General features: G+C 43.7%; 1 protein-coding gene and 1 pseudogene across 8 annotated transcripts in view; one reads left to right on the plus strand and one right to left on the minus strand.

The window, feature by feature from the left end:
- DOK5 (docking protein 5) overlaps positions 1-12,885 on the plus strand; it is a 338,062-nt gene that overhangs the window by 304,237 nt on the left and 20,940 nt on the right. The window lies entirely within an intron of this gene.
- LOC135057668 (spindlin-Z-like) lies at positions 5,005-5,835 on the minus strand (annotated as a pseudogene).

The raw sequence follows: 12,885 nt of genomic DNA on the forward strand, positions 1-12,885 counted from the left end.
AGTCGCTGGGCAGGACACCCCTCCTGGGGTCGCTTGGCCGGACACCCCTCCTGGGGTCGCTTGGCCGGACACCCCTCCTTTCGAAATTTGAGCACCACAGTGGCATAACTGAGCAGAATTTGGCACTATGGCAGAATGAGGAAAGCTCTTTTTATGTTTGCGAGCAGGACATAACTGAATAAAATGTCCCGACCTGCCACAATAAAAACAGAGCTTCTTATCCCTTCTATGTCTCCTTTCTTCCTCAGAGAGACTGGGTCGTGGAAAACTCCAAAACTTGCCTTTGCTTACGCTAGAAAAACAGCAGCCAGAATTGAGAGTACCAGACTGATCTTTTCCCCTTTTTTCCTGCGTCTCCTTAAAGGAAGCAGGTAACCTTACTGAATCTTCAGGCAGAGCAGACAGTATCTCTGAAGATAGGATTTGAATACCCTCCAGTTTCTCTCTGAAATCCACCAGCAATGCAGAACTCAAAAACGGCAAAAACTTGAGAGGCAGGGAACCTTTCTGAAGTGAAGCCATTTTATGAGATTCAGCTGAATCAAAACAAAACTCCTGCACACGTTTATTTTGGCAGATCATTCTGTAACGATTTCTAGAGTTCTCTGTGTGTGCGTGCTTGGAAAGATGTCAGCTGAAGCCAGGTGAAAATTAAGTAAAGTTTATTGTGGAAAAAGTGGTGGTAAAAATAAATATAAACTGGATGCTTGATTACATGGAACAAAACACGATAAATGGAATATTTCAGGTTAAACATAGATGCAAAATAAACATGAAGAAATCCGGGTTTAAATCAAGCAGGGGAAAAATAACATACCAAAAATGAAGTGATCAGGCAGGAATGGAAACAAACTGCAAATAATAGTCCAGAAATGTAGATGTTGAACTGGCAGGGTAAGAAGTCCAGAACCAAGGCACATGCGTTTTAGCAAACTGCAGGGAAGTCTCCAAGAAGCAAATAAGGCAGAATCTGGACAGGGTTACTGGAGAGAGCCCAGTCTCACTCCATACGGAACCGCAATGATCTGCAACTAAGTGCCTGTGAGCTGGAGTTAAATAGCAGCAGGGTGTTGGGCTCCAGGTGCACACAATCAGGTAATTACCCTGCAGAGGCAGTGTGCAACTGCCATTCAGACCTGAGGCAACAAGTGAGACCCCTAGAGGCAGGAATGAGGTAATGCAAGGCAAAACAAAACACAAATATTCCTAACACAGTGTTGGGAAGGTCAGGCATCGCAACCGACACAATTGGACTCTCCTTGTGGATTTGGGATTTCGAAGAATGCACAGTTCTTTGCTGTGCTGCTTTTGCCAGCTTGAGTCTTTTCATTTTTCTAGCGAGAGGCTGAGTGCTTCCATCCTCATGTGAAGCTGAACCACTAGCCATGAACATAGGCCAGGGCCTCAGCCGTTCCTTGCCACTCCGTGTGGTAAATGGCATATTGGAAGTTTACGCTTCTCCTCCGACAATTTTATTTTAGGTTTTGGAGTCCTTTTTTTTCTGATATTTGGTGTTTTGGATTTGACATGCTCTGTACTATGACATTGGGCATCGGCCTTGGCAGACGACGTTGCTGGCATTTCATCGTCTCGACCATGACTAGTGGCAGCAGCTTCAGCACGAGGTGGAAGTGGATCTTGATCTTTCCCTAATTTTGGAACCTCAACATTTTTGTTCTCCATATTTTAATAGGCACAACTAAAAGGCACCTCAGGTAAACAATGGAGATGGATACTAGTATACAATTATGGACTGCCTGCCGACTGCAGACACAGAGGTAGCCACAGCCGTGAACTACCGTACTGTACTGTGTCTGCAGCTAATATAGACTGGTTGATAAAGAGAAGATGTCTATGTAACTATGTATGTATAAAGAAGACTGAAAAAAATCCACGGTTAGGTGGTATACAATTATGGACGGACTGCCTGCCGAGTGCAGACACAGAGGTAGCCACAGCCGTGAACTACCGTACTGTACTGTGTCTGCAGCTAATATAGACTGGTTGATAAAGAGAAGATGTCTATGTAACTATGTATGTATAAAGAAGAATGAAAAAAAACCACGGTTAGGTGGTATACAATTATGGACGGACTGCCTGCCGAGTGCAGACACAGAGGTAGCCACAGCCGTGAACTACCGTACTGTACTGTGTCTGTAGCTAATATAGACTGGTTGATAAAGAGAAGATGTCTATGTAACTATGTATGTATAAAGAAGAATGAAAAAAATCCACGGTTAGGTGGTATTACAATTATGGACGGACTGCCTGCCGAGTGCAGAGACACAGAGGTAGCCACAGCCGTGAACTACCGTACTGTGTCTGCTGCGACTGGATGATAAATGATATAAAAAATATATATATATCACTACTGCAGCCGGACAGGTATATATTATATATTATATAATGACGGACCTGCTGGACACTGTCTGTCAGCAGAATGAGTTTTATTTTTATAGAATAAAAAAAAAAAAAACACACAAGTGAAGTCACACGACGAGTGTTTAACTTTTTCAGGCAATCACAATATAAGTATACTACTAACTATACTGGTGGTCAGTGTGGTCAGGTCACTGGTCAGTCACACTGGCAGTGGCACTCCTGCAGCAAAAGTGTGCACTGTTTAATTTTAATATAATATGTACTCCTGGCTCCTGCTATAACCTATAACTGGCACTGCAGTAGTGCTCCCCAGTCTCCCCCACAATTATAAGCTGTGTGAGCTGAGCAGTCAGACAGATATATAATATATATAGATGATGCAGCACACTGGCCTGAGCCTGAGCAGTGCACACAGATATGGTATGTGACTGACTGAGTCACTGTGTGTATCGCTTTTTTCAGGCAGAGAACGGATATATTAAATAAACTGCACTGTGTGTCTGGTGGTCACTCACTATATAATATATTATGTACTCCTGGCTCCTGCTATAACCTATAACTGGCACTGCAGTAGTGCTCCCCAGTCTCCCCCACAATTATAAGCTGTGTGAGCTGAGCAGTCAGACAGATATATATAATATTATATATAGATAATAGATGATGCAGCACACTGGCCTGAGCCTGAGCAGTGCACACAGATATGGTATGTGACTGACTGAATCACTGTGTGTATCGCTTTTTTCAGGCAGAGAACGGATATATTAAATAAACTGCACTGTGTGTCTGGTGGTCACTCACTATATAATATATTATGTACTCCTGGCTCCTGCTATAACCTATAACTGGCACTGCAGTAGTGCTCCCCAGTCTCCCCCACAATTATAAGCTGTGTGAGCTGAGCAGTCAGACAGATATATATAATATTATATATAGATAATAGATGATGCAGCACACTGGCCTGAGCCTGAGCAGTGCACACAGATATGGTATGTGACTGACTGAGTCACTGTGTGTATCGCTTTTTTCAGGCAGAGAACGGATATATTAAATAAACTGCACTGTGTGTCTGGTGGTCACTCACTATATAATATATTATGTACTCCTGGCTCCTGCTATAACCTATAACTGGCACTGCAGTAGTGCTCCCCAGTCTCCCCCACAATTATAAGCTGTGTGAGCTGAGCAGTCAGACAGATATATATAATATTATATATAGATAATAGATGATGCAGCACACTGGCCTGAGCCTGAGCAGTGCACACAGATATGGTATGTGACTGAGTCACTGTGTGCTGTGTATCGCTTTTTTCAGGCAGAGAACGGATTATAAAGTAAACTGCACTGTCCTCACTAGTAAACTCTCTCCACTCAGTCTCTACACTTCTACAGTAACAGTACTCCTCCTAGTCAGCTCCAGTAAATCTCTCTCAGTCTCTTATAATCTAAATGGAGAGGACGCCAGCCACGTCCTCTCCCTATCAATCTCAATGCACGTGTGAAAATGGCGGCGACGCGCGGCTCCTTATATAGAATCCGAGTCTCGCGATAGAATCCGAGCCTCGCGAGAATCCGACAGCGTCATGATGACGTTCGGGCGCGCTCGGGTTAACCGAGCAAGGCGGGAAGATCCGAGTCGCTCGGACCCGTGAAAAAAAACATGAAGTTCTGGCGGGTTCGGATTCAGAGAAACCGAACCCGCTCATCTCTATTATTTATATGGTGCCACAAGGGTTCTGCAGCGCCCAATTACAGAGTACATAAATAATCAAACAGGAAAACAGCAATTTACAGTTGATGACAGTATAGGACAAGTACAGGGTAAATAAACATAGTTACATCAGCAGATGACACTGGAATAAGTATCAGGTGGCAGAAGACTGCTGTATGTGGTACAGTTGAAGATTATTAAAGTAAGACAAAGGATAAGCACATGAGGGAAGAGGGCCCTGCTCGTGAGAGCTTACATTCTAAAGGGGAGGGGTAGACAGACAGGGGTGACACAGATGGGGTACATAGAGAACGTGGAACAAAGGGTTAGGATGAGATTTGGCTGGGTTTGGTGAAGAAGTGGACCGCCAGAAGGCACAAGTCAATACTTAACATTGCAACATTTTACTGGGCTATGCAGGAGAAAATTAAAAATAGGGGGGGGGGGAAGAATCGATAACTTCTACCGCTTTCAAAAATGTCAATGGAAGCTGAAATAATGGACAACTACCTCATGGAAGCCAGATACAGTATACCAAACAGTACTTAGCAGAGTTAGGAATGAGTGCTTATGAAATACAGTAACATTTTGTCATAATATTTCAGAAACTGAATGGCTGGTCTCTTGCACTCTTTTGCTCTAATACACCACCTGCTTTAGGATTTATATTCAAAAACATTATGTCTCCATAATCCCAAAAACGTTAGTTTTCTTGGAAAGTGGTTTGTTCCTTTGTAAGGGAAAGAGAACAAACATTCTCAAACAACGGTTTCTCAATTTCTTTTTTCTCTGGGAAGGGATTGTGGATTCGCAGGAATATCTGAGCATTTCTGTAATCAGATAGCAGCGACTTTCTACAAATGTTTACATTAGATTACGTTTGGCAAAAAAAATAAAAAAGTACAGAATCCCATTCAGGATGTCTTCACCAAATCGTAGACATAAATATGGAAATCGTCATCAAACTTAATGAAGTACACAGATGGTTTAGCTTCAACTTGATGAATAACCATGCCAGTCCTTTTTGAGCCATGTTCTTTGGCATATTCCACTTGCTTGCCCGCCAGGCTGTCCACAACCTCCCCTGGTTCTCTTTCAGCTGGAGGGGAATCATTTGAGTCTGGCATGATCCGAAGATCTCCTTCTTTATAGTCATCTAAAAGTTGATACATATATAAGACTGGGTCCATTTCATAGGTTATATAAAACCATGTGTTCATAATAGGTGCTCGTGCTAATACCATCCCTCACCACTCATCCTTGGAACAATCCTTTGTTTCAAACACATGCTCCACTGCTTTACCAGTCATTGTTTCAGCCAAATGGGCATCACTGATTCGGGATGAGGCAACTCTGTCTGGTAGAACTTCAAGAGCAGACACCCTTTCATCCTTGTGAAGCTCAAGTCCATAGACACAATCAAATCCATCATACTTTATAAGATAGAGGGAGGGATTCACTGGTACTTGATCCAGAACTGTTCCTTTCCACTGGGTTATTGGCCCACTGCCCTCTTTTCACCCATGCTGTATTCTACAGCCTACAATATTTCGCCTTGGCTGGGAGATTGGTTTACTTGGTCCCATATTATTTCGATGTTTCTTACGAGATCTTCTTTTCTTCATATTTGCAGAAACACCTGCATGTGCTGCATCAGCTCTTGATCGCTGAGCGGCCGCCTTTCCAAATGGAGTCTTCATTCATCTGTGTATTAAAGGGCAGCAGGGCTGCCGAACTAGGGTGAAAAGTGTAGTCACTCCAAATTTGTTGTAGTCCTTCCAGTCTACATGAAAAAGAACCCCTTCCTTTCCACCTTTCAGAAAAACCCCGACCCTCAATTGCTCTGATCAGAAGTCACTTATCTGTGGCAGATAGGATGTGTTTCCCTCCACTCCCCCTGCAGGTGATGGCTGTGGCACAGTGCTCCCCTGCGGCCAGTTGCCCCAATCCTCCTCATCCCTCTTTGTCAGACTCCGTCACCACCACTGTGCGCTGCTATGGAGGAGCAGCTCCCGCCTCACTCCCCCTGAACTTCCAAGCCCTCCGCTCAGACACCCCCTCCCTCTCCACACACTGCCAGATTTGGAGCTGGCTGCTACTATACGGCCGCCTGTCACTCTGCGGCCAGGACCAGGCCTCGCCTTCCTGCCAAATACTGATCCCTCCAGAGCTGCATACTGTATACTGTACTGTGCAACGTGTGTTATACACCTGGTGATTATACATCCTGTAATCTGTACTCAGCGATGTGTGAGATACACCTGGGGATTATACACCCTATATAGTGTACTGAGCGATGTGTGAGATACACCTGGGGATTATACACCCTATATACTGTACTGTGCGATGTGTGTGATACACCTGGTAATTAATTATACATCCTGTATACTGTACTGTGCGACGTGTGTTATACGCCTGGTGATTATACATCCTGTAATCTGTCTGACACTGCAGTGCCACTCCTAGATGGGCCAGGTGTTTGTGCCGGCCACTTGGGTCGCTTAGCTTAGTCATCCAGCGACCTCGGTGCAAATTTTAGGACTAAAAATAATATTGTGAGGTGTGAGGTGTTCAGAATAGACTGGAAATGAGTGGAAATTGTGGTTGTTGAGGTTCATAATACTATAGGATCAAAATTACCCCCAAATTCTATGATTTAAGCTGTTTTTGAGGGGTTTTTGAAAAAAAACACCTGAATCCAAAACACACCCAAATCCAACAAAAAAATTTCAGGGAGGTTTTGTCAAAACGCGTCTGAATCCAATACACGGCCACGGAACCGAATCCAAAACCAAAACAAAAAACCCGAAAAATTTCCGGTGCACATCTCTAATATATATATATATATATATATATATATATAATATGTAGTGTGGGCCGCACAACACTATAGCAAACTTCAAAAGGGTGCTCGGTCAAAGACTTTTCAATATAGATATCACCACACCATGAGGCTCCAGCTGGGGCTATGTTGTAGATGAGACCAGCACTCCGGATATAGTCAAACACTTCTATGCCATTTATTGTGCAAAATCAGCAATTAATACCATCACAAGCGGGTTTATCCGTGCAAATTCAGCAATTTGTAAACATGTTTCAGATAATTTCAAGTATCTCACACATCTCCTGTGTATGCTGGGGATATGTATCCTACCCAGCCGAGTCTCCCAACAGCTGTTTCGGCTATCGCCGTCGTCAGGGGAGCTGTTACCGTCAGTCTGCTTACCTTGTCACTTAAATACCCCATAAGTAATCAAACAACGTGCTCACCTGTTTCCCCAATCTACTGTGTCCCCGCCAGCTGAAGCCGAAGGGCGCGTCAGCCATGCCGCCCGGACGCCGAGGCGCTGAATTGTGACGTCATCCGGCTCAGTCCCCTATTAGCGGGCCGCTCTCGGCTTTTCCTCCGTCGCCTAGGTAACGGAGGACACCGTCTATCCGCGCCACGCCTTCGTGACGCGTGTTCAATGTCCCCCGCCCTCTCCTCAAAACGAAGTAAGCCAATTGGTCCGCCCTTTCAGGGGTTCCGCCTTTAGTGACGTCTCTCCCCAGCCCCCCCGTATCCCGGCAACAGAGCCGCACCGCCCCCCGACATCTGCAGCAGGGATCAGGACAAAGGGGAAACACACTGTATCTACATAAAAAACCTCTGTAGCTAAGTGCCCACCAGGAGACAGTCTATCCCAGGTAGCGGGTACTAGTAGATATTTCAGCCATTTACTGTATTAACATCAGATTAACATCTCATCCACTGTAACAAGACCGTGTGTGGCTCTCTACTAAATCACTAATGTTATTGGTTCACAATCCTATTAGTTAGTATATCCTTGGTCACACATTGCATCTCATAACAATAGGATTTAGTCCCCAATATACTACCCTTATCTACTCAAACAAAGACAATGTCCCCAAACATTAAGGCAAAATTAATATACATCGTGTAATGTGTGGAGAAGATATCCGCTTAAGTATCACAGCTACTCAGAACAGTAGGCCTGATCCCTACCCAAACTCTATCTATTATTTATTATTTACAGAAAGCATGACAGGATTAATTCCTCATTCAACCCAGAAGGGGCCATAGCGTTCAATTGGTATATCCACCGGCTCTCTTGTTTCAGCAGATATTTATTGCGGTCACCGCCTCTTCTGAGCGGCGGTATGTGGTCCAGCGGCATAAATTTAAAATCCTTTATTTTGTGACCACAATTCACAAAGTGCCTAGCTACCGGCGGAGTATTGGTTTCTACTAATTGTAGAGCTTTTTTAATCGAAGACCGGTGCATCGATGCACCGGTCTTCGATTAAAAAAGCTCTACAATTAGTAGAAACCAATACTCCGCCGGTAGCTAGGCACTTTGTGAATTGTGGTCACAAAATAAAGGATTTTAAATTTATGCCGCTGGACCACATACCGCCGCTCAGAAGAGGCGGTGACCGCAATAAATATCTGCTGAAACAAGAGAGCCGGTGGATATACCAATTGAACGCTATGGCCCCTTCTGGGTTGAATGAGGAATTAATCCTGTCATGCTTTCTGTAAATAATAAATAATAGATAGAGTTTGGGTAGGGATCAGGCCTACTGTTCTGAGTAGCTGTGATACTTAAGCGGATATCTTCTCCACACATTACACGATGTATATTAATTTTGCCTTAATGTTTGGGGACATTGTCTTTGTTTGAGTAGATAAGGGTAGTATATTGGGGACTAAATCCTATTGTTATGAGATGCAATGTGTGACCAAGGATATACTAACTAATAGGATTGTGAACCAATAACATTAGTGATTTAGTAGAGAGCCACACACGGTCTTGTTACAGTGGATGAGATGTTAATCTGATGTTAATACAGTAAATGGCTGAATTATCTACTAGTACCCGCTACCTGGGATAGACTGTCTCCTGGTGGGCACTTAGCTACAGAGGTTTTCTATGTAGATACAGTGTGTTTCCCCTTTGTCCTGATCCCTGCTGCAGATGTCGGGAGGCGGTGCGGCTCTGTTGCCGGGATACGGGGGGGCTGGGGAGAGACGTCACTAAAGGTGGAACCCCTTAAAGGGCGGACCAATTGGCTTACTTCGTTTTGAGGAGAGGGCGGGGGACATTGAACACGCGTCACGAAGGCGTGGCGCGGATAGACGGTGTCCTCCGTTACCTAGGCGACGGAGGAAAAGCCGAGAGCGGCCCGCTAATAGGGGACTGAGCCGGATGACGTCACAATTCAGCGCCTCGGCGTCCGGGCGGCATGGCTGACGCGCCCTTCGGCTTCAGCTGGCGGGGACACAGTAGATTGGGGAAACAGGTGAGCACGTTGTTTGATTACTTATGGGGTATTTAAGTGACAAGGTAAGCAGACTGACGGTAACAGCTCCCCTGACGACGGCGATAGCCGAAACAGCTGTTGGGAGACTCGGCTGGGTAGGATACATATCCCCAGCATACACAGGAGATGTGTGAGATACTTGAAATTATCTGAAACATGTTTACAAATTGCTGAATTTGCACGGATAAACCCGCTTGTGATGGTATTAATTGCTGATTTTGCACAATAAATGGCATAGAAGTGTTTGACTATATCCGGAGTGCTGGTCTCATCTACAACATAGCCCCAGCTGGAGCCTCATGGTGTGGTAATATCTATATTGAAAAGTCTTTGACCGAGCACCCTTTTGAAGTTTGCTATAGTGTTGTGCGGCCCACACTACATATTAGATAAATTGCCATGAATTGGATCTGGACTGCACCACGGTTTTAATTATATGTTGTTTGGATGTTTGTTAGGTGCATACTATATGCACCTTGTTTATTTGCTGTTTTAGGATTTTATATTGTTGGGTGTGTCTTGCCTTATGTATTTTCATTAAACCATGGAATTTAATGCCGGCGATCTCACTGGGACCAAGAGATTTCTAGATAAAGAGGCATCAAAAATACTTTTTTCCAACACTGAACAACTAGCCTTTGATCTAGATAGTCCTCAAGAAATACATGCTGATCTTTTAAGACTACGTAAAAGATTGGTAGAACTTGAGCTGCATGGACAGACACTATCGCAGTACCATAAAGATAATTTAATCCCCAGAGGGTTCAGAATTAAAAATCAACCTACCCTGGGACGTAATTGCAAAGAGTTCTGCAGACAATGGTGTCTGATCCTAAATCAGTGTAGCTTTGACTTAATGCTCTTGGTCATCCAGCAGGTGAACGCCGACATTAAAATTGTGGAGAAAGATATTCGCTCTTGTGAAACAGCAGGATTGGAGACTATTAAGGCTGACAGTGAAACTGATTGGCTATCCAAATTAGATGAAAGCATATCCACTTTTAAAGCAGAACTATTAGCGTTCAAAAAGGGTAAATATAAGAAGGTAAAAGAGGACTATAGAGATTTTCGTGTATACCCTTGGTTGATTCCACAGACCAATAGACGCCAGTGGCAAACCAGTCATACATTTAGAAAACGACAACCCAGACAATTTACAGACATAGAGTCGAACACTTCTCAAAGTGATTCTGACAACTCTGGGAAATCAAAACAACATTTTTTAGGGGGAAAATCGACCGCTCGCAACAGGGTGCCACCAGACAGAGATCTGGAAAACCCTGCAGGAGAGGGGGCATCAGGCATAAGAAATCAAAGGGAGAAGAACAGGTCAACCCGCAAATAGCATTATTTAATTTATCATCTCATGCTTTGACTGAGTCGGAGGTCAGCGTGCTCTCGAAGGGGTTATCATTTGTTCAAACTCATCGTCAGAAACCTTTTGACTTTGAAGTTGAGCTATACAGATTTCACAGACAGCTACGTCTGAAGGAATTTTTCAGTAAACGGGCTACAGCTGAATCAAAACAGATCCCCTTCAAAGTTCCGAGCACGTTTGATCCCCCCTCATCAAACGCATCTATTGAAACGTTCATGCGTTTGGTAAGAATGGATACAGTACCGAGTTTACGTAGGAATAGAATCAAATATTCTAATGTAAAGAAAGAGGAGGCAGCAGCAATACAAACGCTGAACAACAATGCCAAGATTGTCATACGCCCCGCCGATAAAGGCGGTGGCATTGTAATACTTGACAAAAATAAATACATCAGTGAGGTTATGAGGCAGTTGTCAAACACCACTTGCTATAAACAACTATTATTTGATCCCACATTGAACTTTAAGAGAGAAATAGATTCCATTATCCGACTAGGACTCAGTAATGCATGGATAGATGAACAGACTGAGAAATTTCTTGTTCAAGATTATCCGAGGATCCCACTTTTGTACATCTTGCCAAAGGTGCACAAAAATTTGGTGGATCCTCCGGGTAGACCCATTATCTCCTCCAGAGGTTCGCTAGGACAACCCCTGTCACAATATGTGGATTACCACCTACAACCGGTGGTACAACACACTCCCTATTTTGTTAAAGACACAACGGATTTTATTAACAAATTGAAAGATTTTGGTCGGCCGCCTGAAGATTGTCTCTCGGTGACTCTAGATGTGTCTAGTCTTTACACGAGTATTGATCACACTGAGGGTATGAAATCAGTGAGAAAAGCTATCACCACCAGTCCACACTATGTAGGTCCACCGGTTGATTTTCTAATATTACTGATTGAAGTCATTTTGCACAAAAATTATTTTTTGTTTAACAATTCTTTTTATTTACAGCTACATGGGACGGCAATGGGGTCGAACATGGCCCCGTCGTATGCAAATTTATTTATGTATGACTATGAACAGGAAAACATCATGAATGATTCACTTTTTTCAAATTTCATAATTTTTTATGTTAGATTTATTGATGATCTGTTCATGGTATGGACTGGTGGTGAGAAAACCCTCGTAGAATTTGTAGATAAGTTGAACAGTAGGCCTGGTTCCATTAGATTCACTTATCGGTATAGCCAGATGAACATGGAATTTCTTGATGTTATGGTGGGGATTGAGAAAGGATGTTTTACCACTAATATTTTCAGGAAACCCACCGATAAAAACACTCTTCTGATGGCATCCAGTTTCCATCCGCAACCTTTGAAAAAGGGACTCCCCTATTCTCAGTTATTAAGGGTGACTCGCATTACATCGGACCAAACCAGACTGCCGGAGGCTCTAGCCAATATGGGGCAGAAGTTCATTGACCGTGGATATAACCCGTTGGAGGTAAAAGATGCTGTGACCAAATGTTTGGGACTTAAACGGGAGGATCTATTGATCCCAAAGATCAAACAAGGAGAAGTTGAGCGGTTGGTATTCACAAGCACATATGCCATCACTTCGGGTTTGGTCAAGAAATCAATACTAAAGCATTGACATATAGTCCAGACGGACCCGTCCTTAAGCAGATTCCGTGCCAATACACCCCTCTTCAGCTATAAGAGGAGCAGGAATCTCAAGGAACGGATTTCACATTCGGATGTCAGTCCAGGTACGGTGTCCAATAGCAATTGGCTCAGTTTGCAAAAGGGAGCCTTCAAATGTGGCAGTTGTGCCAACTGCACCTTTATGCTGACGGGGAGCGAATTTATACACCCAATACGGGGGGAAAAATATGTGTTGAGACACAGGATGACATGTGAAACACGATATGTGACCTACATCATTATATGTCCATGCAAAAAGATCTATGTGGGCAAAACGATCCGAATGCTAAAGGAAAGAATTTCTATGCACCGGTCTTCGATTAAAAAAGCTCTACAATTAGTAGAAACCAATACTCCGCTGGTAGCTAGGCACTTTGTGAATTGTGGTCACAAAATAAAGGATTTTAAATTTATGCCGCTGGACCACATACCGCCGCT

The sequence above is a fragment of the Pseudophryne corroboree genome, chromosome 3, assembly GCF_028390025.1.
Source record: "Pseudophryne corroboree isolate aPseCor3 chromosome 3, aPseCor3.hap2, whole genome shotgun sequence".
In the NCBI taxonomy this organism is placed as follows: Eukaryota; Metazoa; Chordata; class Amphibia; order Anura; family Myobatrachidae; genus Pseudophryne; species Pseudophryne corroboree.